The sequence below is a fragment of the Heteronotia binoei genome, chromosome 2 (assembly GCF_032191835.1).
Source record: "Heteronotia binoei isolate CCM8104 ecotype False Entrance Well chromosome 2, APGP_CSIRO_Hbin_v1, whole genome shotgun sequence".
In the NCBI taxonomy this organism is placed as follows: Eukaryota; Metazoa; Chordata; class Lepidosauria; order Squamata; family Gekkonidae; genus Heteronotia; species Heteronotia binoei.
In genome coordinates, this window is record NC_083224.1 from 121,960,581 (window position 1) to 121,967,137 (window position 6,557).

General features: G+C 47.8%; 1 protein-coding gene and 1 non-coding gene across 9 annotated transcripts in view; both read right to left on the reverse strand.

Annotated features, from left to right (window-relative positions):
- DOCK7 (dedicator of cytokinesis 7) overlaps nucleotides 1–6,557 on the reverse strand; it is a 256,466-nt gene that overhangs the window by 121,562 nt on the left and 128,347 nt on the right. The gene's annotated exons all lie outside the window — the stretch shown is intronic.
- On the reverse strand, nucleotides 147–213 carry TRNAP-CGG (transfer RNA proline (anticodon CGG)). The gene has a single exon. It is a non-coding gene; the product is annotated as a tRNA-Pro (tRNA).

Here is a 6,557-nt window from a genome sequence, read left to right on the forward strand (position 1 = left end):
CAGTCTCTGTTTATGAACATATGAAGCTGCCTTATACTGAATCAGACCTTTGGTCCATCAAAGTCAGTATTGTCTTCTCAGACTGGCAGCAGCTCTCCAGGGTCTCAAGGGAAGGTTTTTCACACCTATTTGCCTGGACCCTTTTTTGGAGATGCCAGGGATTGAACCTGGGACCTTCTGCTTCCGAAGCAGATGCTCTACCACTGAGCCACCGTCCCTCCCCCAAGAACATATGAAGCTGCCTTATACTGAGGGGGGGGGTAGGCTCCCTCTGGGTGTCCTGCCCCCCCTGGGAAAGTGTACGCGCAATACATCGCCTCTCCTTTCCCGGTGTAGTGAACGCTGCGTGATCACTGTCTGGCTATGCCTGGCAGATGGTCACTGCAATGGCCTCTCCTACATTACTGCATCCGTGGCAACACCTTCTCGCTGGTCCCCCCCGTTTTTCACAGAGTTTGCCATGTCATGGTGCGACCGAATGTCCGGCGGTATAACCGGATGGGCAGGCTGGGCTCACCAACCTCGCCAGCCAAGAGAAGGAAAACTCTAACATCAAGCCCGGGCAGACAGAGCTCGTAAATGTAACATCTACCACCTGGAGGACTCGCTGCCGGTGTCCTGGCTAACTGGGCCATGGCAGATGACCCCATGGTGAAAGGGTGGAGCCAGTACTGCGCACATTGCGCCTCACCTAAAAATTCCTCTGCGCAGGCCTGAAGGGTATCCACAACATACCAAGTCCTGCAGCGATGGGCAAGGGGCGAAACGGCAGGTGGAAGATGCCACTGGAAGCCGCAGTCCCGATCCTGCATGTAGGCGGTTCAGGGTATTGGTCGCCTGATGCTGACCCAGAGACGAAAGCATTTTTCGGCAGCACCCTGAACAACCAAGCAACCTTATTTAGGGACAGCACTGCTTGCTCCGTATGGAGAGGGGCCTAGAAAAGGTGGCCTAAATAAAGCTTGTCTCCCCCCCCGCCCCAGTTGGCTAGCCGCGGTCAACGGGCATCCTTATTTGCAGTCGAAAAATAACAACAAAGAAAAGGCATGCACCTGCCTCACAAAGTGTGCAAAGACTAAAGCTTGCGTGTTGGAACATCAGAACCATGCTTGACACAGTAGACAGTGGTCGCCCTGAACGACGCTCTGCTCTAGTTGCCCACGAACTTCTCAGGTTGAATATCAACATAGCAGCTCTCAGTGAGGTCCGTTTCCCTGAGGAAGGTAGTCTTCAGGAACATGGTGCTGGCTATACCTTTACTGGTTGGGTAAGTCAAAGGCTGAGAGCCGCCTTTCTGGCATTGGCTTAATGGTCAGGAATTCCATTGCCTCTAAACTCGAAAACCTGCCAACAGGTCACTCAGATCGCATCATGTCTATGCGCCTCCCACTTCAAAACAAGCAGCATGCAACACTCTTCAGTGTGTATGCCCCAACCCTTCAAGCAGATTCTGCAGAAAAGAACAAGTTCTATGCTGATCTACGCTACCTCGTACGGAAGACCCCTACAGAGGACAAGATGATCATCCTTGGTGACTTCAATGCCAGAGTAGGTAAAGACTCGGAAGCCTGGAAAGGAGTACTTGGCAAACACGGTATTGGCAACTGCAATGATAACGGGTGCCTCCTGCTAGAATTCTGCACGGAGCATCAGCTCACCATTACCAACACCATCTTCCAGCAGAAGAACAGTCTGAAGACAACCTGGATGCACCCACGGTCCAAGCATTGGCACCTTATTGACTACATTCAGGTGCGCCAGAGAGACCTTCGAGATGTCTTACACACCCGAGTAATGCCCAGTGCAGAATGTCATACGGATCATCGTCTTGTATGCTGCAATCTCCATCTTCACTTTAAATCTGCACTCAGGAGAGGCGGTATCCCCCGGAGGAAGTTTCAGGTTGGCAGCCTTCAGTCAGCCAAAGTTAAAGCTGCCTTCCAGGCAAAACTCCAGACAAGAATTGAGGACCCCAGTTGCCTCACAGATCCTTCTCCAGAAGCACTCTGGGAACACCTAAAAACTACCATCCTGTTGACCTCTGAAGAAGTCCTCGGGTTCTCCACAAGGAAGAACAAGGACTGGTTTGACGAGAACAATCAAGAGATCCAAGAATTACTGGCGAAAAAGAGATCTGCCTACCAAGCACATCTTGCTCAGCCCTCCTGTCCCGGGAAAAAAGCAACCTTTCGCGCTGTATGTAGCAACCTCCAGCGCAAGCTTCAAGACATTCAGAACGAGTGGTGGACCAAGCTTGCGGAGAGAACCCAGCTGTGTGGAGACACTGGTGATTTAAGAGGGTTCTACAAAGCCCTGAAGGCAGTATATGGTCCATCATATCAGGCTCAGAGTCTCTTGCGTAGTGCAGACGGCCAAGGCTCCTCACAGACAAGGCATCCATACTGAACCGGTGGTCGGAGTATTTTCAGGTTCTCTTCAGTGCCAATCGCGTAGTTCAAGATTCAGCAATCTACCTCACCCCACTTCAACCAGTGAAAACAGAGTTGGATGAGATCCCCACCCTAGAAGAGACTGTTAAAGCCATCAAGCAACTGAAAAGTGGCAAGGCAGCGGGAGTTGATGGAATCCCACCAGAGATCTGGAAGCATGGGGGCATAGTACTACATAGCACACTTCACAAAGTACTTGTCACCTGCTGGGAACAAGGCAAACTACCACAGGACTTTCGTGTTGCAATCATCATTACTCTACATAAGAACAAAGGGGAAAAGTCAGATTGCTCCAACTACCGGGGGATAACCCTGCTCTCCATCGCAGGCAAAATCCTTGCTAGAATACTCCTGAACAGACTGGTGCCCACCATTGCAGAAGAACTTCTCCCAGAGAGCCAGTGTGGCTTCAGAGCTAACAGGAGCACCACCGACATGGTATTTGTTCTCAGGCAGCTCCAAGAGAAATGCAGGGAACAGAACAAGGGTCTATATGTGACTTTTGTCGACCTTACCAAAGCTTTTGATACCGTTAGCAGGAACGGCCTGTGGCAAATCTTGGAACGTTTAGGATGTCCCCCAAGGTTCCTCAGTATAGTCATCCAGCTACATGAAGACCAGCGAGGCCAAGTTAGACACTGCAACGATCTCTCGGAGCCCTTCCCAATAGGCACAGGTGTAAAGCAAGGCTGTGTTCTTGCGCCAACTCTCTTTACGATCTTCTTTAGCATGATGCTTCAAAGAGCCGCAGTAGATTTAGAGGACGACGATGGTGTCTACATCTGCTATCGCACCGATGGCAGCCTGTTCAACCTGAGGCGACTAAAGGCCCACTCCAAGACAAAGGAAAAACTTATCCGAGAGCTACTGTTTGCTGATGATGCTGCACTTGTCTCCCACTCGGTATCAGCTCCGCAGCATATGACGTCCTGCTTTACAAAGGCTGCCAAGCTATTCAGCCTAGAAGTTAGTCTGAAGAAGACAGAAGTTCTCCACCAGCCTGCACCCCAGGAAGATTATCACCCTCCTTGCATCACTGTGGGTGAATCAGTTTTGAAGACAGTCCAGCAGTTCAGCTACCTGGGGTGCATCATCTCCTCAGACGCCAAGATCGACAAGGAGATTGACAATAGACTGGCACAGGCAAACCATGCATTTGGCCGACTGCATAAAAGGGTGTGGAGCAACAAGCATCTGAAAAAAGGCACAAAGATCAATGTTTACAAAGCGGTTGTGATGACAACCCTCATCTACGGCTCCGAATCGTGGGTTTTATACCGTCATCATCTGCGACTCCTTGAGCGCTTTCATCAGCGCTGCCTTCGCACCATCCTCAACATCCACTGGAGTGACTCTGTGACCAACACTGAAGTCCTCAAGCGGGCGGAGGTTACAAGCATCGAGGCATTGCTGTTGAAGACGCAGCTGCGCTGGGCAGGGCATATCTCCAGGATGGAAAACCACCGCCTTCCCAAGATTGCCCTGTATGGCGAACTTTCCACCGGCCATCGAAATAGAGGGGCACCAAAGAAGAGGTACAAGGACTCCTTGAAGAAATCCCTTGGTACCTGTTGCATTAACCATCACCAATGGTCTGACCTAGCCTCAGATCGCAAAGCATGGAGGCACACCATCCATCAGGCTGCCTCTTCCTTTGAGAACGCACGCATAGCTGGTCTTGAGGACAAAAGGAGATTGAGGAAGAATCGTACTGCTACAGCACCAACCCCAAACCAGACTTTTCCCTGCAGCCACTGAGGCCGGACCTGCCTGTCCCGCATTGGTCTTGTCAGCCATCAGCGAGCCTGCAGCAGACGTGGACTACTGCACCTTTCTTAAATCTTCGTTCGCGAAGTCAAGCCAAGAGAGAGAGAGATACTGAATCATACACTTGGTCCATCAAAGTCAGTATTGTCTTTTCAGACTGGCAGCGGCTCTCCAGGGTCTCAAGCTGAGGTTTTTCACACCTATTTGCCTGGACCCTTTTTTGGAGATGCCAGGGATTGAACCTGGGACCTTCTGCTTCCCAAGCAGATGCTCTACCACTGAGCCACCGTCCCTCCCATCTACCTTCCTTCCAATTCTCTTTCTCTCACTCTTTTCTCCCCATCTTTTTCCTACCGTTCTTTCTTTGTCTCTTTTTCTTTCATTCTTCCTGCCTTCCTTCCTGCCACCTGCACATTCATCACCCCACTCCCAAATATTTTTCTATGGCCTGTTGTATATCTTCCTACAACGGGATTTACTGCTAGTTGCACCATCATTTACAATAATGAAATTTGGTTTTGAATTCTGTTCTAGGTGCATGGGTGAACTATGTCATAATTTATAAATACTGTTAACTGAAAACTGTGAACATACTTGTTTTCATGTTTTGTTAATTTACACATAATAGTCTGTTGTGCAATGAGTTAAATTCCGTTTCAGTCACTTGTATTCATACTATAACTGAGTTTACCAAACTTGGAATTTCGCACTCCTGGGTGTTTCTGCAGTAGATGAACTATACAGAGTCATCCATGTAGCAAATGGACCTCTGCCTGTTCACTTGCCTGTTCGTTTCAGCAGTAGCAGCAGTTCCATGTCAGAAAAGAAAGAGCTGGAGAGAGATGCTGCTACCTCCTTCAGCCAGAAGTTGGGAGGCATGTTCTTTCCCTGTCTAGCACACATTAGACTGACTGATCTGGTAGATGTCAGGCAACTTAAGGAGCAAGCCACCGCCTCCATGTCTGCATAGATGCCTGTGCTTGCAGTGCACAAGAAGAGATGACTGTGTTGTGGTGCAAGCAACTTCCTTGAAGAAAAGGGAGAACAGCCTGCTCATGAGCTCTGAATAGTGGGAACAGTACTGATCCTGCATTTGCATTACCAGTGTTGTCCAATGGCTATGTCTTCCCATCACCTACATCCTCACTCTCTTCTTCCACTCTTGAGAGCTCTAAAATGTCCAAGATCTGTTAGTAGATGTTGTCTTCCACTGTAAACCCAGTTGTATGTGGCTGGCTTAATTACGAGGAAAAGATACATCACTCGCACTCAGGAACACTGTGTTCTTTATTGATACTTCACTTGTATTGAACAAGCCAACAGCATTGAAAATAAGATTCCAGGGATAAGTACCAGTCTGTTCTGGCTCTGTTGTGGGTGGATCCAAAAGTAAATTTTCTGGATGTTTTCACTGAAAGAACTGGAAGAACGTTTCCTTCTCAGGGGCTTCCATGAACCATGACTGAACATTGTTGGTGTTGTGTCCTAGGCTTAAATGGGAGAACTGTTACTTTTGGAGGGAACTGTTACTTTTGGAGGGAAGCTGAACAAGCCAAAGCTTGTACTCCACACCAGGGTTCCAGAGAAGGCCTAAGCGTGCCCAATCAGGGGAAGGATTGAAACATAAGTAGCCAATCAACATCTAGGCTCATACTGTACCCTGATAGGCCCTTAGGGCCCTGTAAATAGCCAATCCATGTAGATAGTTAAGGACCAATCAGAAGGGGGCAAGAATTGTATAAAAGAGCGGGAAGTTTGAATAGAGTTCAGTCTGTGTGTGTGTTCCTGAAGTAAAGCTTGCTGAAATCACTCTCCGACTCTGGTCTCTTACTGCACCAACACCAGTACTTTACAGTTGGAAAACAAACGATGGGCCAGACAGACCCTGGGTTTGATTCAGCAGGGCAATTTCTGTGAAATGAAATGACATTTGTTGTGTAGAGGGATACTGAAGAATGCTTTTAAATGGCATTTCTTAAACTGGATTTCATAGGCTCATGAAGCCTTGCAGTTGATGGTGGTTCTGCAATAGATATCAGTGAGTATGATGATAAAATGGTGATCCTTGGGTTGCTAAAATTTTAGAACTTTAATATTTGATAAAGTTTGCTCCTGATCCTAGAGTTACAGTACTGCTATACAGTGAAAGTTCTAGATTTGAATTTTCATTTCAAACTTGTAAATGATATCTGCTAAAATAATTTTTATATGTACTGCCAATCAGAGTTTTAAAATAATATTATATCTAGAAGACTGGACTATTCATGAACTATTTAATTCAAAGTAACATTCACTATCTAGTCAGAATAGTTCTTCTCTCCTGATAGATAAAATTCCTGA